The 23747-nt window shown below is 42.3% G+C and overlaps 1 long non-coding RNA gene across 15 annotated transcripts in view; it reads right to left on the bottom strand.

Moving 5' to 3' along the window:
- Positions 1-18900, bottom strand: part of LOC111751103 (uncharacterized) — a 70265-nt gene extending 51365 nt beyond the window's left edge. For 8 of the 15 annotated variants that reach the window (XR_010319189.1, XR_010319192.1, XR_010319193.1 and 5 more), the window contains exons 1-2: positions 11243-18900; positions 46-671 (exon numbers count right to left, since the gene is read on the bottom strand). This is a non-coding gene — a long non-coding RNA (uncharacterized LOC111751103). The remainder of the gene's footprint in view (positions 1-45; positions 672-11242) is intronic. The other 7 variants (XR_010319196.1, XR_010319194.1, XR_010319198.1 and 4 more) reach the window with 7 other exon arrangements.
- Positions 18901-23747: the final 4847 nt, after the last annotated feature.

Here is a 23747-nt window from a genome sequence, read left to right as displayed (position 1 = left end):
AGAAATGGAAATTAGTCACAGTATCATAAATTATTTTGTGCATACATTACTTCCAAGGATGCCCCTGGGCCCGGTGTTTGCAGTCTTTGGCGCAACCCCGGGTATCTCAATAAAGCATCCCTCCCCAGGTGAGTATGTCTCAGGAAGGGGAGTTTTACTTGAATTGCAAATCTCTTAATTCTTTCGTGGATGACAATGAAGTCTAATATTCCAGCTGGGGAAAGGCAGACATGAAAACAGTGATTGTCCTGTGGGTTCCATTTTCCTTCATGGGCAGTTAACCTCGGGCCACGAGGTGTCTCCAGACGGTGGGCTCATCAAGTACATTGTTTCACTCATTAGGAACAGTAATTACAAACTCTTTAAATAATCCTGATTTTGAATGATGTTTGCAGTCACTTCTCTTGCTGGCAAAAGCCAGGAAATTGGACTCAGGCACACACAACATAGCATTTGCATCAAAATAATACAGGCAGCAACAGCAAGCCGCAATCACGTCACTCAGAAGGAAGGAATAGAATACAAATTAAAGGAAGAATGTAAATTTTTTGCCATTAAGCTTCAATGACCATTTGAAATGGTGCAAGGCACAAAGGTTCTTGATGAGCGTCATCCAGTTTGATTATTCATACTTGTGTTTCTGCTTGAATTACAGCAGGAGTGCTGGGCGCCTGTTGAGGGAAAATATTTGAATTGATAGTGAACTCTCACCTTGCCGCGCATCCATTTACTTTTCAAATGAATGCCAGATAAGTTAGTGCATTTTATAATCGGCTGTTTTCCAGTGAGTGCTGTCATTACATACCAATTTCTTTTAGAAGTGCTTGCTAAGAAACATTAACTACTCACAAATAAGGAGCTGCCTGTCACCGGCTGCAGCCTGAGCACCCTGCTCCTCTCAGCCAGGACAGCGGAGGGCTCTATGGTCCTCAGCCTCCAGACCAGGCCTGGCTTCGGCCTTTCCCTCCTTCCCAAGCAAGGACGTAAGTGTGGACAGGGCATTGCCACAATTCATCCTTCCAGAGCCAGATGCAGTCCTGCTCTAGTCAACGCCCAGCCCATGAGGTGACTATGTAGTTGAGTGGAGATGGCCCGGGGCCCCCCATCCTCTGCTGGCCACTGCCAGGGATGGACAGCCAGAATCAATTCTGACCCAGGCTCAAAGCTGCCTGGGGACATGTCAGTGTACTGTGCGTTTCTGGACACGAGCTCCACAGCTGGTAGGTAAATTAGTTCAACAGAGACAAAATGGAGAGAGCAGATTCTGAAAGTTGGGTCGGGGAGGATAGGTTCTCAGTTAAAATATATATATCGTCAAGTTTTGGACAAGAGCAAATAAGCAGAAACAGTTCCTCCTAGGATGGGGAAGGCACCGGAGCATCGCTACACCTCCAGAGGGGACTTAAAAGGAAGGTGTTTGTGCTTAGTCAGGCACAAGAGAAAAATAGATTGCTATTATTCGGGGCCTACCTTTGGCTCCTAGGTTTACTTTCCTGTACGTCAATTATTTTGTTATCAGAATTTTTTAGGACTAATCACAGGGGAAATCTAGGGTGTACCCGGGTGAGTGAGGCAACACTGACAAGCATGAGGTGCTCTTGCTTCCCAACGGTTTTGTTTGCAAACTCTGGCTTGTTCACTGACAGAACAAGATGCACATTGAGTTACCACAAATGAGGAGCAAAGAAGGTAAAATGTGAACACTTCACATGTCCTCAGCCAAGGCAAAGAGAAAAAGGAAATGCCTAGAAAACTACCCTCCTGAATGGAGAACAATCAAACTCCAAATGAGGAAAGGGTCTCATCAGGTTGTGATCCAAGTGTGATTATTTTTAAAATAAAATATTGAAGCAGATATACAAATTGCCAACAAGCACATGAAAAGATGCTGAATATCATTACCCATACCCACTGCCATTGAGTTGATTCCAACTCATAGCAACCCTATAGGACAGAGTAGAATAACCCATAGGATTTCCAAGGGTGTACTCTTTACAGAAGCGAACTGCTACATCTTTCTCCCATGGAACAGCTAAAGAGTTCAAACCACTGACCTTTAGGTTAGCAGCTGAGTGATTTAACCACTAAGCCACCAGGGGTTCTATTAGCCACCCAAAAAACCAAACCCAGTGCTGTTGAGTCAATTCCGACTCATAACAACCCTATAGGACAGAGTAGAACTGCCCCATAGAGTTTCCAAGGAGCGCCTGGTGGATTTGAACTGCCGACCCTTTGGCTAGCAGCTGTAGCACTTAACCACTACGCCACAGGAAGATACAAATCAAAATCACAACGAGATACACTTCACCCCCACCAAGATGGCTAAGATTGAAAAACAACAAACATTGGCGAGGATGTGGAAAAATTGGAACCCTCATTCATTGCTGGTAGAAACACAAAATGGTACAGCCATTGTGGAAAACCATTTGGCAGTTCCTTAAAAAGTTGAACATAGAACTACCCTATGATGCAGTAATTCTGCTTCTAAGGTATATACCCAAGAGACTTGAAAGCATGGACTCAACAGACACATGTACAAAGATGTTCATTGCAGCATTATTCACAATAGCCAAAAACTGGAAACGACCTAAACGTTCATCAACAAATGAATGGATAAACGAAACATGGTGTATCTATACAATGGAATATTACTCAGCCATAAAGAGAAACGAAGTCCTAATACATGCTACGACACGTATGCACCTTGAAAAAGTTATGCTGAATGAAGTAAGTCAATCACAAAAGGACAAATGTCTCATGGTCCCACTTACAGGAAAAATCTAGAATAGTCAAATATACAGGCACCAAAGTTTATTAGTGGTTACCAGGGGCAGGATTATCAGGAGGGCTCAGTCTCTAGAGAAGGACATCATGCTTGGTAAAGTTAAAGGCCGGGGAAAAAGGGGAAGATCCTCAAAGAGATGGATTGACACAACGGCTGCAACAATGCACTCAAGCGTAACAACGTTTGTGAGAATGGCAGGGACCGGGCAGCATTTCGTGCTGTTGCACAGAGGGTCACTGCGAGTCTGAACTGGTCCCACGGCACCTAACAATAACAACAGGTGCAGGAGGGAGAGGAAAAGGGGCTCAGTGTTCAGGAAGCACTGAGTATCTGTTTATGGTGATGGGAAATTTGGCAATGGATACTGGTGATGGTTGCACATGATTAACGTAATTGCTATCATTGACTTGTACATGTAAAAAATAATAAGTAAATATTGCAACCCCAAAAGTCCGATTAAGACAGAAAGCAAAGGCCCTGAGATCGGAGGGTGTCTGAGAAATAGCGAAGAGACTGGTGTGGTTAGAGGAGAAGCAAGTAAAAGAGAAAAAGGCAGTACTATCTGGGAGGTATTAGGGGGTTGAGTGCAGAACCTAGAGACTTAGTAAGACAAGGAATAGAGGGGCCCCCAAATCTGCAAACCTAGTAACAAGAAATGGTCCAGGGCACAGAAGCAAAGCCATTCCCCAGAACAATGGGGCAGGGTATCTAAAAATAGTCCAAGAACGTCTTTAAAGTTTCCTTTCAGAAGCAGCTGGAGAAAGCCAGGTGCAGGGACATGCACAGAACATCCAGCTGTGACCGCTGTGTGACCTTCCACCAGGGGCAGTGAGGGGCTGCAGCCCAAGCCAAGGAATCGAACCCAGGGAGCAAGAAACTGCACAACCGAGACACCCCATAATAAGTCCTGCTATGAATCCCAGAGGCCTCCGGGACAGGAGCCATCTTAGAAAGCTACTGCACCTGCACCTTAGTTAACATATCCCCGCCTGTGTCTATGAATAAGCATGAATCTTCTCACAGCTGGAGACCTTTTAAAAACTCAGGCCTGTCTTTTGTTTTCTGAGCCAGGGGCTATGCGTTACTCTAAGCCATCCTTGTCTCCACGTGCAAGCCTCTTCAATAAAGCTTTGCTCATGTGGAAAACTACATCCCTTACCTGCTCAAGAGGAAACCCTGGTGGTGTAGTGGTTAAGTGCTAGGGCTGCTAACTAAAGGGTTGGCCGTTCAAATCCGCCAGGCGCTCCTTGGAAACTCTACGGGGCAGTTCTACTCTGTCCTATAGAATCGACTCCACAGCACTGGGTTTTTGGTTTTACCTGCTCATTCTTTTTCTTTTTTTTTAATAATTTTCATTGTGCTTTAAGTGAAAGTTTACAAATCAACTCAGTCTCTCACACAAAAACCCATATACATCTAGCTACACACTCCCAATTACTCTCCCCCTAATAAGACAGCCCGCTGTCTCCCTCCACTCCCTCTTTTCATGTCCATTTTGCCAGCTTCTAACCCCCTCTGCTCTCTCATCTCCCCTTCAGGCAGGAGATGCCAACATAGTCTCAAGTGTCCACCTGATCCAAGAAGCTCACTCCTCACCAGCATCCCTCTCCAACCCATTGTCCAGTCCAATCCATGTCTGAAGAGTTGGCTTCAGGAATGGTTCCTGTCCTGGGCCAACAGAAGGTCTGGGCGCCATGACCACCGGGGTCCTTCCAGTCTCAGTCAGACCATTAAGTCTGGTCTTAAGAGAATTTGAGGTCTGCATCCCACTGCTCTCCTGCTCCCTCAGGGGTTCTCTGTTGTGTTCCCTGTCAGGGGAGTCATTGGTTGTAGCCAGGCACCATCTAGTTCTTCTGGTCTCAGGATGATATAGTCTCTGGTTCATGTGGCCCTTCCTGTCTCTTGGGCTCGTAATCGCCCCACGTCCTTGGTGTTCTTCATTCTCCTTTGCTCCCGGTGGGTTGAGACCAATTGATGCATCTTAGATGGCTGCTTGCTAGCCTTACCTGCTCATTCTTGACCAGTGAGAGGCAAGAACCTTATTCCGGTAACAAGATAATCTTATAACTGATTTAAAAGTCAAGCAAAAATGTGGGGAAAGTTGAACATTAAAGAAGCTATCGAATGTGTTCTGTAACCACATATTAAGGAAGATTATAAAACTTGAATGAAGTTGTAGATTTGCTCTGACAAGATGCAATGCACACACAAAAGGAGGGGGACTAAAGAAGGTGTACTAGTCTCTTAAAGCTAGTTATTATTCCTTTTTAGAAATGTATAGACACTCATGTATCTAGAGACGCTGGAACACCCAAAACCATTTTTTTTAAATCTGCTTTTTAACATATATATTCACCTGCATTTAGGCCTCAAAATCCTGACATCCTATTTATGGATTTACAATTCATAAATACCATATATATGTCGAGACTTCAAATAAATAATTCTTATACAAAGGGATGAGGCTTAAACAAAAAAAGAAAACAAACCCACTGCTGTCAAGTCGATTCCGACTCATAGGGACCCTGTAGGACAGAGTAGAACTGCCCCATACAGTTTCCAAGGAGTGCATGGCAGATTCGAACTGCCAACCTCTTGGTTAACAGCTGTAGCACTTAACCACTATGCCACCAGGGTTTCCAGGATGAGGCATAACCCTGTTTTGTTCGGGTAAGTTTTCTGAGAAACTATATATAATGTAAAGCACCCACCAAGTATGACTAAAAAAACTCTTTGCCATCCATTCAATTCTAACTCATAGCAACTCCATAGGACAGAGCAAAACTGCCCCAAAGGATTTCCAAGGAGCAGCTAGTGGATTCGAGCTGCCAACCTTTTGGTTAACTGCCAAACGCTTAACCAATACACTACCACATCTCCACAATGACTAAAAAAAAAAGTAGGTTGCAAATGGTCACAAAATCCTCCCCTGCCTATACTCACACCCTTTGGCAATGCCCTCCAGCTCTAGCTCTGAGCTTGGGCTTGTGACTTGCTTTGGCCAATGGACTTCAGCAAGCATGACACAAGCAGAGACTCCAAAAGCATTTGCCCTCACCTTCCTCTGCACTTGGAGAGCACCACGTGAACAACCCTGAGCTAGCCTGCTGGAATATAGAGGAGAATCAACAACCTGCCAACCATCAGACTTGCAAGTGAGGCCATCTTGTATTATCCAGTCACCAGAAAGCCAACAGATGTGCGAGAGTCCAAAAGGGGTCAGCCAAGCCAACCAGACCAGAAAAAACCACCCAGTCAACTCACAGAATCATTAGCTAAGTATAATATTCAGGGTGCTATATATGCAGAGTATGAGACCTAGGCCCATTTTCGTGGACTCTCTTTTTATATATAATTATTAAATAATTTTTATATTCTTAAATCATCAAAGTTGTAATAAGTATGCTGTTATAAGTGCCACTGAGTCTTGGTAGCATTTTTATGACTCTCTCATTCCTAATTGTCTACCAATTACATCAGACCAGCTGACAAAGCTGTCCCTTAACCATATAGACAAGTGTATGAAAAATGACAGTTTTCAGTATTTTGAAAACTGAATAAGAGCATGTGTGTGACAGATACTATCAGTGCTCTGCTGTGTCCCCTAGAATTCCTTTTGTCATTTTGATGAAAACCAGCACCGTGCATGTTCTTTTCCAACAGCCAGCACCTGCCTCTCTGTGTGGGAGGACAGCACTTGAGCTGCTGGAGTCCACTTTGCTGGAGAGCATGGAGAATGAAAGTGCCTAGAGATTACATCTTTTAATTAATGACTGATGGGCACAGGCTGTTTTAATATTCTAGCTCCCTCCCCCGACCAGGACATCTCTGGGATGTGACCCTGATGTCAGAGCTCCCTGAAGGACTGAGCCACAGTTCTTTGAGGGATACCACATCCTTGTCAGTCTTCTTCCATTGCTGGTCCCACTTCCCCACTCCCCTATTGAATTTTCCTGGAATCATTTCTTAATAATTCAGGGTCTGAGAAAAACCAATTGAACTTACCTGATTTCTCCTCCAGAACAAAATTCCCTCCTGCCCCTGGGAGAAGCTTCTGGCTGGTCCAGAAACTTCATCAGAGTTAAGGACACTCTATGAGTTCTGTTTGCTTGGACAAGATGTTCTAACATTCGTGGCTATGCTGCTTGCACATGGCCAATTCCAGTTCATTACTAGACAACGCTAAGGACTCCTTAACCCATGACTGATATGAAAGTATTGACAACTCTTTTCTTTTTTCCTTGCATCCATCCCTCTTTCTCCAAGCAGATTCTTTCTCTGTTCCTCACCCAGCCCAATCATCAGGTTCTAATGGGTCCTGCCAATCCTACGCCAGACCCACCCCTGTCACAGTTGATTGGTCCATCAATGGGCAAGTGACCCAAATCAAGCCAAATGAAACCCTTCCCTGGAAGTTTGCAAACTGGAGCTGAGGAAACAAAGGTGGTTAGACCAGGCACCTCTCAGAGGCCATGTTTCCTGCCAGTCTGACATTCAGAGAAAAGAGAAGAAAGACCAATAGAGAATGTATCACTGCTATCTCTGAGGCCTTTTCCGATCATTAAAACAAAAACAAGAAACCCATTGCTGTCGAGTTGATCCTGACTCATAGAGACAGTGTAAAACAGAGTAGAGCTGCCCCATGGGATTTTCAAGGCTGTTAATCTTTACAGAACACTTAATTGTGTTCACGAGGAATGTGTACATAGACAAAGAGACAGTCATTTGAAAAGAACAAGGGGATACTGTGTGGTTTAAAATCAGAAAAGATGTGCATCAGGGTTATATCCTTTCACCATACTTATTCAGTCAGTATGCTGAGCAATTAATCCGAGAAGCTGTATGAAGAACACGGCATCAGGACTGGAGGAGCATTAACAACCTAAGATATGCAGATGACATAACCTTGCTTGCTGAAAGTGAAGAGGCCTTGAAGCACCTATTGATGAAGGTCAAAGAATACAGCCTTCAGTATGGATTACACCACAACATAAAGAAAACAAAAATCCTCACAACTGGACCAATAAGCAACATTATGATAACAGAGAAAAGATCCAAGTTGTCAAGGATATCATTTTACTTGGATCCACAGTCAACACCCATGGAAGCAGCTGTAAAGAAATCAAAGGACATTGGGAAAATCTGCTTCAAAAAACCTCTTTGAAGTGTTCAAAAGCAAAGATGTCACCTTGAGGACTAAGGTGTGTCTAACCCAAGCCATGGTATTTTCAATCACTTCATATGCATTTGAAAGCTGGACAATGAATAAGGAAGACCAAATAAGAGCTGATACCTTTGAATTATGGTGTGGGAGAAGAAAGTTGAATATACCATGGACTGCCAGAAGAATGAACAAATCTGTCTTGGAAGAAGTAAATCCAGAACATTCCTTAGAAACAAAGATGGTTAGACTTCATCTCACACACATTGGACATGTTATCAGGAGGAATCAGTTCCTAGAGAAAGACATCATATTTAGCAAAGTAGAGCGTCACCAAAAGAGAGGAAGACCCTCAATGAGATGGGTTGACACAGTGCCTGCAACAATGGGCTCAAGTATAGCAATGATTGCAAGGATGGCGCAAAACCAGGCGGTGTTTCATTCTGTTGTACATAGAGCGGCTATGAGTCAGAACTGCTCGATGGCACCTACCAACAATCTTCGCAGAAGCAGACTACCACGTCTTTCTCCTGCAGACGCACTGGATGAGTTCGAATCACCAACCTTTCAGTTAGCAGCTGAGCACTTAATCACTGCACCACCAACGTGTCTTTTTACCCCAAGTGAGTTTAAAATGTGTTTCTGTCACTTGCAACCAAAAGATTTCTGACTGGCTGATGCCTCTGGACTGCTGCTGGTTTTCTCATCATCCATGGTCCTGTGTTAAATCCAGTTGCTGAATCCTCCTGCCAGAGCTGTACTCCGACTGACACCCCTCCATCCTTCTTGGTCAGGTCTTGGGGATAGAATTTTCTCTCTGGAGTTCTTAAAGTCTGTTCTTTGACAGCTCATAGAGAATGACCCTGAGAAGAATGTGCACACTATCTTCATTTCCTGTGAACAGTAGCTTCTGGCTCCTCCCTAGCCAAAACTGTTACTCTGTTAGACTTTAGTTCCTTCTGCTTTCCTTACTCTCCTCAGCCATGGTGACCAGCGTTAACCTCCTTGAAGTTGTCTAAAGATGAAGGGGAGAACTAGATAATCCATGAATCAAAATAAAAACCATAGTGACTCTGATGTAGAGAAAAATTGGACAACTTTGGGAAGTTCTAAACTTTTCCTCGGGATCATTCATATGACTATGTACATGTTTAATCAAGATGACAGGGGCAAAGCTTTTGCCATGTAACAAAGGAGTTCTCAAACTTGACTTGCTTAAGAAACATCTGCAGATGCCTGGGTTTCTCTCCAGAACTCTTGGATTACAATCTTTAAGACTGGGTTAAAAATGAGAACTCTCAGGTAACCGGGACCTTCCAACAATGAAAATGTCTTCTTCGTTGACCATATCAGATAAAGGAGAAAGTGTTTTCTGTTTGTTCTAGTCTCCCAGTCCTCCAGAATTAGACTATGATATGAGGAGGAGGACCAGACTTTGAGAATACAGCATTGGAGTCCATATAAATTAACATTAAAGTGTAAACTCTAGAGCTTTCTGTAAGTATTGGCTCATTGATTTAAAAAATTATCTATTAAATGCTTAAAATGATTCTAGCTCTTAGGTACACAAAAGGAAATATGCCAAAATTTTTTAACTCAATACCTATTGTGCACTTAGGTTTAAAAAATCCTTTGACGGAGAAGATGCAGGTTATTCTAGCAGTGTTTTCCACATCTCTTCACTTATGCCTTAGCCAGACTCTGGAGAAACCACCCCTGGGACAAAAGTGCCCTTGCATGCTGGAAAATTATTACCTAAAACTAAAGGGAGATGTTTAATGAACAGGAAACAACATTGGCAAACCCTGACTCTGCACCACCCAGAGAAACTACCTCACATGTCCATAGTTGTGAGGTCCTGCAGTTAGCAGCTCTTAGGTCAGCTGTGGTATCTAGAGTAGGAGCCAGCGTTCTCCCAAAGAATGGGTCCACAGGAGCCCTGGATAAGCCCTCAGCCTTGCAGCTGGTTTCCAGGTTTCTCCTGACCTGGGATTCCCTTGGGGTATTTCTTGGCCTGACCTCAGGTCTCCGAACACTTCACGTTTGTGAGTTGCAAAGGGGCAGGTTCCAGCTGCTCTGTGAGTTCCTCTCCTGGAGGAAAAAGGCAGGTGGAGAACACGGCCTCTGCCAATATGTTTCCTTTCTCGTGTAATCTTCACAACAACCATGTGAAGGAGGCAGGATTACGACTTGGAGCATGGCTCCACACTGGAGAATTAGACAGCGTGGACACACAGAAACAGAAACGCAGTGCACAGAGCAGACTCCTTCACTAATGGACAGAAGTGAGCCACCACGATAGGAGAATGCCATGGGAAAGCAATAGGTTTAGATTATGTTATGGAATGAATTATGTTCCCTCAAAAGCTATGTGAAAGTGCTAATCCCTGTACCTGTGAATGTCACCCTGTTTGGGAATAGGGGTTTTATTTTGTTATGTTAATGACGGCATGCCAGAATAGGATGGGTACTAAACCTAATCCCTTCTGAGAGGTGTCTTATAAAAAGAGCAGAATAGAGATGGGTACACGTACAGGGGGAAAACAGATACCATATGAGGACCCATCTACAACCAAAGGACCCCAAGGATTACTGGCAGATACCATAAACTAGGAGAGAACCCCCAGAAGAAATTGACATGGCAAGACCCTGATTTGAACTTGCAGCCTCCAGAACTGTGAGAAAATAAATTTCTGTTCTTTAAAGCCACCCATTTGTGGTATTTTTTGTTATGGCAGCTGATTAGGTGACTAAGACAGATAATATGATTTCAACCCCTAAGTACATCCACTTCTCATCTCCCTACCTCTCAAATCCTTCTGTTGTGGTCTACTGGACCCTTCCAAACATGAGTATACATTAGAGTCCCCTAGGGTGCTTGTTAAAACTCAGACTTCTGGGCCCCTGCACCAGAGTTTCTGACTCGGTAGGTGGATTTGTATTTCTAGAAAGTTCCCAGAGGATGCTGATGTTGCCAGTTCGGGCACCACATTCTGAGAACCACTGATCCACTGTTTCTAACTCTAAACTATTTCTAGAATTAGGCCTCTACTTTCTATAGTTCAGACTCCCACTTCCACCTGACTGTTCCCTACCCCCAGCCCATTCTGCCATCCATGCCAGGCTACCTGTTCTAAGCACACCACTGCTCTCCCTAAAAATGCTCAGTTGCCTGTTACTCAAGATACTTGGCTTTAGCTTTCCCTTGTGTGGTGGGAAGAGTTCAAAATCAGAGACAAGGATTTAAATGCTTGAGGACCTGCCCCAAGCAAGCCATGTTGTCTTGGGTAAGTTACCTCAACTTTCTGTACATAATTTGCTCATCAGGAAAATGGTGATGATAATATCTTCCTTGTAGGGTTGTTCTGAGGATAAAAATGAGAAGTTAATGAAAATGCTGAATACACAGTAGGTCTGGCCCACAGGCCCCCATCATCAGTTGTTCTCTCTTCCCTTTCATCTTGATAGCCCACCATTCTCCCATGGGGAACTTTATGTTCCCTTTTCCTCAAGCATACCCTCAATGTGAACATCTCTGAAACTTTCTGCTTTCCTTTCTTTCCATGTAGATATTGTCTTCATTAATTTGGTTTGTTTGTTTGGTTGGTTGGTTTTCTAGTAACAGAAACTCACTTTTTTGGATCAGATGATCCCTGGTTTGGTAATGTGAGAGCATACAGCACAAACAAGCCTACCTAGCCCCGCTCCTGAGAGTTGAGACAGGGTCCTGAGTAATGGGGGTTGGGAAGGACAATGCCCAGCCAGGGCACCCACCTAGGAAACTGTCCAGCGTAAGTATTCTTCATAAGCACTGCCTCAGTCTACTTCTGATTAAATCCCTCTTAACCTTCAAACCCCATTGAAATGCCCCCTCCTATTTGAAACCTGCCCTTGTGCTTAGCCAGATGTGATCTCCCCTTCTTCAACTGCCATTGCTTTCTATATATACTTCTCTGCCAGCCCCTGCCCCATCTTACCTAGTGCTTTCTGGGAATACAGCTACATATACAAGCTCTGCTGCTTGCTGATTCTGTAGGAAAGTTACAGTTCCTCTCTCAGCCTCAGTTTTTCCATCTCTGAAAAGGGAATAGTAATAGTGCCTCGAAGGCTTGCTGTGAGAATCAATTGAATTAAAATATATAAAGTGATTCAAATAGTACTCACATTGTCGTTGTTGTTAGGTGTTGTCAAGTTGGTTCCAACTCACAGCAACCCCGTGCACAACAGAAGAGCACACTGCCCAGTATTGTGCCATCTTCACAATCATTGCTACATTTGAGCCTATTGTTGCAGCCTCTGGGTCAGTCCATCTTGTGCAGGGTCTTCCTCTTTTACACTGACCTTGTACTTTACCAAGCATAATGTCCTTCTCCAAGGACTAGTCCCTCTTGATAACATGTCCAAAGTAAGCCAGACAAAGTCTCAGCATCCTCACTTCTAAGGAGCATTCTGGCTGTACTTCTTCCAAGACAGGCTTGTTCATTCTCCTGGCAGTCTGTGGTATACGCAACTTTCTTTGCCAACACCATAATTCAAAGGCATCAATTCTCTGGTCTTCCTTATTCGTTGTCCAGCTTTCACAAGCATATGAGGGGATTGAAAATACCATCTCTTGGATCAGGCTCACTTTAGTCCTCAAGGTAACATCTTTGCTTTTCAACCCTTTAAAGAGGTCTTTTGCAGCTGATTTGCCCAACGCAATGATGAAGAAGGATCTGGAGATCTACCACTGAGAAAACTAGCCAGCGAAATCCTTATGGATAGCAGTGAATACTGCCTGATACAGTGCCAAAAGATGAACTCCTCAGGTTGGAAGGCACTCAAAATGTAACTGAGAAGAGCTGTCTCCTCAAAGTTGATGCAACCTTGATGACATGGGTGGAGTAAAGCTTTCGAGACCTTCATTTGCCAATATAGCATGACGCAAAACGAGAAGAAACAGCTGCAAACATCCACTAGTAATCAGAAGGTGGAATATACAGAGCATGAAGCACGGAAAATTGAAAGTCGTCAAAAACGAAATGGAATGCGTGAAGATTAATATCCCAGGCATTAGTGAGCTGAAACGGACTGGTGTTGGCCGTTTTGAATTGAACGGTCATATGATCTACTATGCCAGGAATGACAGAGTGAAGAGAAATGGCAGTGCATTCATCCTCAAAAAGAACATTTCAAGATCTATCCTGAAGTACATCGCTCTTAGTGATAGGATAATACCTACATAATTATAATAATACCTAAAGATTATTATAATAGAATTGATCTGAGTCAGAAGTGACTCGATGGCACCTAACAACAACAAAGATTATTGAACATTAATGTGCAAAGTCAATTTGGTTCCTATGTATTAACACATTACCATGCTTGAGGAAGACCAGGTAATACAACGATTATTCAAATTTACACAGCAACCACTAATGCCAAAGATGAAAAAATGGAAGTTTTTACCAACTTCTGCAGTCTGAAATTGATCAAACATGCAATCACTGGCAGTGGCATATCTAGGGTATTGCACCGACCCTGAGCATGTGATGCCACTGAACAGTTTATGTTAACCCAGTTGGGCCCAACATCCTTCCTCAAGCATGCTAACATGTTAATACACAGGAACCAAATTGACTTTGCACATTAATGTTCAATAATCTTTGTTGTTGTTAGGTTCCATCGAGTCACTTCTGACTCAGAGCATTCTATTCTAATAATCTTTAGGTATTATTATAATTACGTTATTATTAATTTTCCTGCCCTTACCTATGAACCCTAACAATTAAGGGTTACTTTTTTATCTTGGTATCTCATGGTACTTTATGCATGAAGTAAGCCCTCAGAAAAACAAACAAATCAATAATTAATTAAATGTGACTAGAATTTATTGTTGTGGCCTTTCCAATAATGGTAATATGCCTGGGGGTGCTCTTCCTTACACAGAAGCAGTCCCCACCCATACCCAACCTAGTCTGGTGGGCAGTCGAGTTTCCCACCCAATTAAATCTTTGTCCCAAGTCATCTTCTTCTATTTCATGGAATGTTTGGCACATTTGCTTCACTCCGAGAATCCTCCATTAATGACTCTTAGCCAATGCTTTCACTCCAGCATATGAGCCTTTCTGTGTTTCAGAGTTTTGTAATAAAGACCCCAAGCTATAAGTCTGAATTTCTGACACATAAGAACCGACATTCAACGTATACTCGGAGATGTTGTTTGTCAAGTGACACCATTATTATTTTTCCCTCTTTAATTGGTCAAATTTGGGCTTGGGCAAAGATGTCTTTATTTGCTGTTCATCTGATTATCTGAGATTCGGTGGGATGGTGTCTCTTTCAGCCTTTGAATACTTTTCCCCCATTGTCATTTGCAGACAAAACCCCCAAAATTATCTGCACAAACTTGTGCCAGGGTTGGGAACTAGGCACAAGAATGCTGCTCTCGCTTCTGCCACAGTATATTGCCTTCAGGCATCATTCCACATGGCTCTCCCGGGAAAAGTGCTCAGTTGAAAACTATTCTGTAATACTTGAGAACTTCACGACAACATACGTAGTACCTACAGTGTGATTTATTCTAATGTACATGGGTGGACAACTATTACTCACCAAACCAGAACATGGAACTGTGTGATTGTTATGGCCGTGTGTCAACTTGGGTGGGCCACGTTCTCAGTGGTTTGGCAGTTAGGATGTAGTTTGGCAGTCCTATTATGATGTAATCACCTCCATGTTGAAATCTGATGTAATGTGATCACCTCCATGATGGGATCTGTTGTGAGTAGCCAATCAGTTGAAAGGGAATTTCCTTGGGGAAAGACGCTTCGCTGGATTTGCCTCTCTAGAGAACCCAGTCTAAAACAAGCTGCCTCTTCAAAGGTGGTTAAAATCGAGCCACTCCAGGTTCATCCTTTGTTGATGGGGGCAGGGGTCTGGCGTGGTGGAGTGATCAGCCTTCATGAATAGCCGGACTGTTCTGTAAAGCAAGTCTCCTGTGTGGTGAAAATGAATCTTTCTCATGATGGAAGGGTGTTTATGTAGAAATCCTGGGTTATAAATGGAGGTATACCCCAAACAAGTTGCACAAACTTGTTTCCTTGTATTTTCAGGGAAAGCACAGCAAGCAATACGTATATAAATTCAGATCCCACTGGTAGGGTAGGGGCCAGGCCACCCCACACCTCCCACATGCCCCTTATTTGCTTGTGCAGGAATGATTCAGAACATGTTCACAAAGCCAGTGTTAGAAAAAGGCATCAGCTGTGTTTTGGCCAGTTCACCTATAGCTGTTAAATGAAGCAGATAAGAAAGCGTTTTTATTGGAATGCAGAACTTCTGCCCGGTGGAGAAGGAACTTGAGAATCCATTGGTGGGCATTGGGATAGTGATTACATAATTAACACGACTAGGTATGAAAACCTTCACTCAATTAGTTTGTCCTTTTCAAGTCCTGATTATCTTTTTAACTTGAGAAGACAGACTTTTTTTAGAGCCCGCTGAAAGTGCCAGCTGCCCAAGGCTAGGTTGTGAACATTGGAAAGGGTGTTTAATTACGTTAAGTTGGGTTTAAATTTCGCTTTTGAAACAATAAATGCAACTTGGAGTTAAGTATGGATGTAACTTGGGTTCAAGAAAGATTAATGAGAAAGCTGCAGAATCGCCACACCACAGGCAGAAGTTTATAAAGTGCTCTGCTCCTCTCTCATCCCACCCCCACTCTTTCTAATCTTTGCAGGGTGGGGGAGGAGAAATGGGAGTGATGTTAAACTAACCCATGTGTTCCAAGAACTCTATGCACAAATTACATGTTTGTTTTACAGACTCCACTTTGCTTTTTCCTTTCCTGCTGCCATCTCTCAACAGCTAAATTTCTCCTGCCATTGGGTCTCAGAGTTACACTCAGGGGAGGGGAGTTAAACCGCGGCATTAGCCAGACTCTGTGCTCTCCCCCACCCTGTGACCCAGATGTTGGATTAACGAGGACATATGGCCTGATCCCGCTTGTAAAGCCTTGGGGGTCAGCCTGGAGGCTGAACTGGAACCTCTCGCTGGTGGTCTTCATTGTTCGGCCTCAGGGCCCAGGGAGATTATCAAACTCTGACTCTTAGACAATTGTGTATCTGACCTTCCTGCAGCCTGTGAGGCATGATGGGGAAGAGGTCAAAACCCACACAGGGAGAAGGACTTGCCATTCTCTTACATCCCCAGCCAACCCACTTTGGCTCTCGGTAATCAGCAGCCCAGTTGTACAGAGACCAGCCAGCCAGGCCGAGGGAAGTCTCCTCACAGTATCTGCAGGCTATTTATCTGCAGGCATCTCTTGTTTATTTTATGGACCGAGGATTCTCACCTAACACACACCTTCACTCCTGATCCTGCTTCCACTGCTGGCCCTAACAAAACCTTTATTCCCTTACTGTGTTTCTGTGAGGTTCTGGGAAAACAAGCTGACTAATTCATACAAGGTAGCGAGTGATTTGCTGCAACCCTTATCTTTCATGGGTAGATAATTATTTGTTTGATAAAATGAATTTTTAATTAGTAGTATTTCAAGCACCATAAGGAAGGGATCTAGGTATACTGGTGAAGTGTCTACTAAATCCACAATACTCAGCTTTCTTTGCTGTTTAAAATTGGCCCTCGGTAGGAAGGGTTCACCACATGTACCACCTTTTATCTCCCTAACAGACTCCTTCCCCAACAAAATAAATGAGTTGGGCATTCATTACCTTTTAGTCCCAACTGCCCTGTCTGATCCTCATTCTTCAATGAGTGTGGGCATCTTCCAGAACAAACAGCTGTCAAAACCAAAAAAAACCCTTGGCTGTTGAGACAATTCTGACTCATAGCGACCCTAGAGGACAAAGTAGAACTGCCCCATGGGGTTTCCAAGGAGCAACTGGGGATTTGAACTGCCAACCTTTTGGTTAGCAGCCATAGCTCTTAACCACTGTACTACCATGGCTCCAAATGGTTGCCATCAATTATATAATCTAAAACTCAATATCTGCCCTGTCCCTGTTCTCCATACCTGTATGTAGGTGGACTTTTGAGTCCAAGCTCCAGCATCATCTGGTCATAGGTGCTCCTGGAAGAAACAGAAGAAAGCTAGGCCCCCTCATGTTATTACCCAGGGCACTTAGAGACTCAAAGGTTGAATGATGCACAGAGCACCTCTCTGCTCCTTTCTCCTTTCCCACACCTCCACCTCTAAAGTCTCACAGAAAGACAACAGAAAGCCATTCATCTGACCACCTAATTCACACTCAGCCCAGAGAGGATGGTGCATTTCATTAAATGTGCCGTATTAACTCTGATGTAGGCTTTATTTGACTACAATACCATTATTCCTTTCCTTTTTGCTTCTCCACGTTTTTCAAAGACCCTGGTCAGCTCTCCACCACTGCCATCGATGCTGCTAAAATCTGGGGCCAATGAAGATAATAGCTGCCATCCTGGCTCCAGTGAAACTGTGTATAAGGAAATCCACAGTGTTGTTAGTCAAAACTATAACTTTGTGCTCCCAGCTCATTAAACAGAGAGTTTACACAGTTGCCAAATTCACCAAATAATCCCAGGCTGTTAAATCCAACTTCTCCTTTAACCCGTTTCTCCAGCAATGCTAACAGGGAAGTTGTCTGATTAGCCTTTCCTTCTTCTCTCCTTCTCTGACCACGCTCAGTAATACAATGATGCTGGCTACCCTCAAGGACTATGTGCCAAGCCCTAAACTGTAACCTTCATTGGCCTTGGGAGATAAGAATCCCCATGTCTAGGCTCAGATACACACAGCCCATAAGGGGCCCAGCAGGATCCAAGCCCACACCTGTTTCTCCAAATGCTTTGTGCTACAACAATACGCCATGCTATCAAGTAGCAAAAAGAGGAAGGGTCGTGTCTGAGTCAGGAAAAGTAGAGTTTGGACTCTCTGGTACATGAGTCGGAATCGACTTGATGGCACTGGGTTGGTGGGTGGGGTATACCCCATGAAGGCCTGGAAGCACAGTGATTAAGCATTAATGTTACTAACCAGCAGCTCCTTGGAAACCCTATGGGTGGTTCTAGTCTGTTCTATAGAGTTGCTAAGAGTTGGAATCAACTCCATGGCAACAGGTTTGTTTGGGGGTTTTAGGTACAACCCTACCCCACCGTCCCTACCTAGATGACCCTGGCTAAAAGAATATCCAGCACACGAACTTCCTAAGGCTGAACCTCTCAGCATTATTTCTCCTGTTAAACTTTAACTACTCTGGTCAACTTATCATTAAGGAACAATAGATGGGCACTTATGAAATTGTGGATGTCAGTTAGAAATACCCTTGAGTTTGCTTTAGAATGATAGCAAATGGGGAAGGAATGTTTTAGGAAGAGCTGAAAAACAAATAATAGGAGGAGCAACATACGCCAGAGATGACCAAGAAGGTAAATACATCCACTCGGGTTTGCCCACAAAGCAAAGAAGTTGCATTACTAACAAAGTTAGCAGATAGCCAAGCATACATTAAAAAAAGGGAGTGACGTTTGGGCCCTGCCCATGAAGAAATAACAAGTTCTTCCTACATTCGCATTTGCCCGTTAAATTCCTTCAGAAGATGCAGACAGTTTCCTGCATTGGTATACCTGGCATTGTCATAGAATAAAACAGAAAAACACTTCATTTGGGCAAGAAGCCCAGATTCACAGTCCCACTTGCAGTAGGAAGGAAAATAACCTGTGCTGGGCACTGTGCTGGGAGCTTTCATATGGGTCGTATAATTTAATTATCACAACAAGCTGCAAGGCAAGAGTAATTGTCTCCATTTTTTTCTATTATGATGAAAATATACACGTGAAAACATTCGCCAATACTACTTCTACATTTACAATTCAATAGCTTTCATTACATACTTCATGTTATGCAACCATTCTCACTACCCTTTTCCAAAATATTCCACCACCATAACATAAAGTCAATGCCCCCCAAACAAAAACTCCCCCTCTTCCCCTCCCTCCCACCTCTGGTAACCATTAATAAGCTTTGGTTTCTATATATTTGCTTATTTCATGTTAGTGAAATCATACAGGATTTTTTTTTGTGTGTGTGTGATGACTTATTTCACTTACCATGATGTTTTCTAGGTTCATCTATGTTGTGACATGCATCACAACTTCATTTCTCTTTATAGCTGCATAATATTCCCTTATATGTATATTCCTAATTGTCTCCATTTTATAGGTAATAAAACTGAGCCTTGGAGGAGTTAAGTAATTTACCCAGAACTGGAATTGGAACACACATCTACGTGATTCCAAGGCCATATTCTTCCTACTACAGCACCTTGTGATTAAACCACGAGAGTAATCAGGTGTCATTAGCAAATTCACTCAAGAAGTCCACATTAGAGAATGTGTCATTCTATAACACATACAAGTGTGCCCATGGCTGTGGGTCACTGCCACTCAGATAACTTTTTAAACACTACTAAAAATATTGTTTAAAATCCTGGGCTTTTGCAGCTCAAAATGGTGAATTGAGCACACAATTTTGTCTCTACTCCCTTCAGAGACCCTATTAAAATTGTAATAATGAACTTAAAAACCTAGTAACAGCAAAGAATTTGCAGCTAGTGAGATTTCGACACATTTCTGGGAGACAGAAAAAGGTGGAAAGCGGTTAATGAGAGAAATAAAAAGAACTGCAAGTGAAAACACTGCAGGAGGGCCAAGGCAGGAGAGGGCACCCACATGCTGGCAGAACCCTGCAAAGGCTGAGGCTGGAAGTGGCCAGGCCTGGGGGACAGAGAAAAGAAGTGGGCTCAGCACCGGGGAGTAAAGTGGTGGCACCCAGTCTGGGCTGCATGTTAGAATGTCCAAAGAGTTTTAAAAACAACAGTGCCCAACATGAAAAGCATAATCAATATCATTGAGTTGTAAAATGTGGAAGTTGTTGTGTTGGCAGATGTTTTGGTATGTCTGTTTTCACCACAGCAAAAAAAGAGAGAGAGAGAGAAGCAACAACACCAGTGCCTGGATGTCACTCTGAAAAATTCTGATTTAATTGATGTCAGGAGCAGCCTGTGCGATGAAAGTTTTAAAAAGCTCCCCAGGTGATTCTACTGTGCAGCCAGGGTTGAAAGCACTGGTGTCAGATCTGTATAGAGACTAGTGGTTCCCCTATTCCCTTCAGCCTGCTTCTACACCTTTAATCAAGGAAGAATCTACCTTGAGTGGTATTGGAAATGTAGAAAAAGAAGTATGTTGTTGTTGTTAGTTGCCATTGAGTTGTCTTTGACTCCTGCGACCTCGTGTATAACAGAACAAAGGTTTCCCTGGTCCTTTCCATCTTTGTGATCATTCGTAAGTTTCAGTCCATTATTGTAGCCATCGTGAGTTCCCCTTGTCTTCGCTGGCCCTCCACTTCACGAAACATGATATCCTTCTCCAGCAATTGATTCCTTCTGATGACGCATTCAAAGTCAAAGTCTAAAGAGTATAGTCATAGAACACCCATATGGAGAGGAAGTTAAGATGATATCAGGAAATAAAAGACTAATTTACACTTAGAAATATAGAGGTAAATTTTAAGGTAACCTCAAAGGAAACTAACAAATCTACCCATCAAAGTAAAAAAAGAAGAAAAACATTAAGACTCAGAAAACACAAAAACAACAATAATGAAAATGCATAAAGAAAAATGGCTCAGCACAGAAAATTAAATGGAACAAGAAACTGTCAACACCACAAAAAGATACATCGAAACGACAGCAGTAAGTTCATACCCATTGATAATTACACTGAATGTAAATGGACTAAATGCACTGATAAAGAGACAGAAAGTCGCAGAATGGATTAAAAAAACGTGATCCTCCCATATGCTGCCTATAAGGGACACACATTAGACGACTCAAGGACACTAACAAACCAAAACTCAAAGGATGGAAAAAAATATATCAAGCAAACAACAACCAAAAAACAGCAGGAGTGGCAATATTAATCTCTGATGAAACAGACTTTAAAGCAAAAGCTACCACAAGGGTGAGGAAGGACACTATATAACGATTAAAGGCTCAATACACTAGAAGGACATAAGCATAATAAATATATACACACCCAATGACAGGGCTCCAAATACATAAAACAAACTCTAACAACATTGAAAAGACAAATAGACAGCTTCACAATAATAGTAGGAGACTTCAACACACTGCTTTCAGTGAAGGACAGAACATCTAGAAAGGAACTCAATAAAGACAGGGAAGATCTAAATGCCACAGTCAAAATCAACTTGACCTCATAGACATATACAGAACACTCGACCTAACAACAGCCAAGTATACTTTCTTTTCCAATATACGCTGAACATTCTCCAGAATAGACTACATATTAGGCCACAAAGCAAGCCTTAACAGAATACAAAACTTTGAAATACTACACAGCATCTTTTCTGACCATAAAGCCATAAAAGCAGAAATCAATAATAGAAACAACAAGGAAAAAAAATCAAATACCTGGACACTGAACAACACCTTTCAAAAACTGCTGGGTTATAGAAGAAATCAAGGACAGAACAAAGAATTTTATAGAATCAAATGAGATGAAAACACATCTTACTACAATCTTTGGGACACAGCAAAAGAAGTGCTCAGAGGTCAATTTATAGCAATAAATGCACACATTCAAAGAGAAGAAAGGGCCAAAATCAAAACATTAGCCCTAAAACTCAAACAAATAGAAAGAGAGCAGCAAAATGAGGCCTTAGGCACCAGAAGAAAAGAAATAATAAAGATTAGTGCAGAAATAAATGAAATAGAGAATAGAAAAACAACTGAAAGAGCCAACAAGACAAAGAGGTGGTTCTTTGAAAATATCAACAAATTCGATAAACCATTGGCCAAACTGACAAAAGAAAAATAAGAGAGGAAGCAGATAACCCAAATAAGCAATGAGATGGGCAATATCACAACAGACCCTACTGAAATTAAAAGAATCGTAACAGAATGCTATGAAAAATTGTATTCCAACATATTTGAAAACCTAGAGGAAATGGACAAATTTCTAGAAACACGCCACCTTCCTAAACTAACACAAACTGAGGTAGAAAAACTAAATAAACCCATAACAAAAGAAGAGATTGAAGAGGTAACAACAACAAAAAAATCCCAACAAATAAAGGCCCTGGCCCTGACAGCTTCACTGGAGAATTCTACCAAAGCTTCAGAGAAGAATTAACACCACTACTACTACAGGTATTTCAGAGCATAGAAAAGGAAGGAATACTCCTGAACTCTTTCTATGAAGCCAGCATAACTTTGATATCAAAGCCAGGCAAAGACATCACAAAAAAAAGCAAATTATAGACCAATACCCCTCATGAACATAGATGCAAAAAATCCTCAACAAAATTCTAGCCAATAGAATACAACAATGTATCAAAAAAATAATTCACCATGACCAAGTGGGATTCATACCAGATATGCAGGGATGGTTCAACATTAGAAAAACTGTCAACGTAATCCATCACATAAATAAAACAAAAGAACCACACGATCTTGTCGATTGACTCAGAAAAGGCATTTGACAAAGTCCAACACCCATTCATGATAAAAACTCTTGACAAAATAGGAATAGAATGGAAATTCCTCAACATAATAAAGGGCATTTTACAAAGCCAACAGCCAACATCACCCTAAATGGAGAGAGTCTGAAAGCATTCCTTTTGAGAATAGGAACCAGACGAGGATGCCCTTTATTGCCACTCTTATTCAACATTGTGCTGGAGGTCCTAGCCAGAGCAATTAGGCTAGAAAAAGAAATAAAGGTCGTCCAAATTGGTAAGGAAGAAGTAAAAGTATCCCCATTCGCAGATGATACTATCTTATACACAGAAATCCCCAAAGAATCCACAAGAAACTACTGGAACTAATAGAAGATTCAACAAAGCATCACCACACAAGATAAACATACAAAAATCAGTTGAATTCCTCTACAACAAAAATGAGAACTTCTAAAAGAAAACCACCAAATCGATACCATTTACAACAGTCCCCAAGAAGATACTTAGGAATGAACCTAACCAGAGATGTTAAAGATCTACACAAAGCAAACTACAAGACACTACTGCAAGAAACTGAAAAAGACCTACAGAAGTGGAAAAACACCATGCTCGTGGATAAGAAGGGTCAACATTGTAAAAATGTCAATTCTACCCATAGGATTCAGCAATCCCACTCCTAGGAATATGTCCTAGAGAAATAAGGGCTATGACACCATTAAATATATGTACACCCCTGTTCATTGCAGCACTGCTCACAACAACAAAAAATAGAAACTACCTAGACGCCCATCAACAGACAAATGAATAAATAAATTATGGTAGATTCACACAGTGGAATACTACGCAACAATAAAGAACAACAATGAATCCGCAGAAAATCTCATAACATGGATGAATCTGAAAGGAATTATGCTGAGTGAAATTAGTCAATCACAAAAGGACAAGTATTGTATGAGACCACTATTATAAGAACTCAAGAAAAAGTTTAAACACAGAAGAAAGCATTCTTTGATGGTTACAAGGGTGAGGAGGGAGGTGGGAGAAACTCACTAACTAGACAGTAGACAAGGATCGTCTTTGGTGAAGGGAAGGACAGCACACAATACAGAGGAGGTCAGCACAAAGCAAAAGCTAAGAAGTTTTCCTGAACACATCCAAACACTTTCAGGGACAGAGTAGCTGGGGCTGGGGCCTGAGGACCATAGTTTCCAGGGACATCCAGGTCAACCGGCATAACAAAGTTTATTAAGAAAATGTCCAGCATCTCACTTTGGTGAGTGGTG

Source organism: Loxodonta africana, chromosome 24 (assembly GCF_030014295.1).
Source record: "Loxodonta africana isolate mLoxAfr1 chromosome 24, mLoxAfr1.hap2, whole genome shotgun sequence".
Lineage (NCBI taxonomy): Eukaryota > Metazoa > Chordata > Mammalia > Proboscidea > Elephantidae > Loxodonta > Loxodonta africana.
This window is presented reverse-complemented; position numbering and strand designations above follow the sequence as displayed.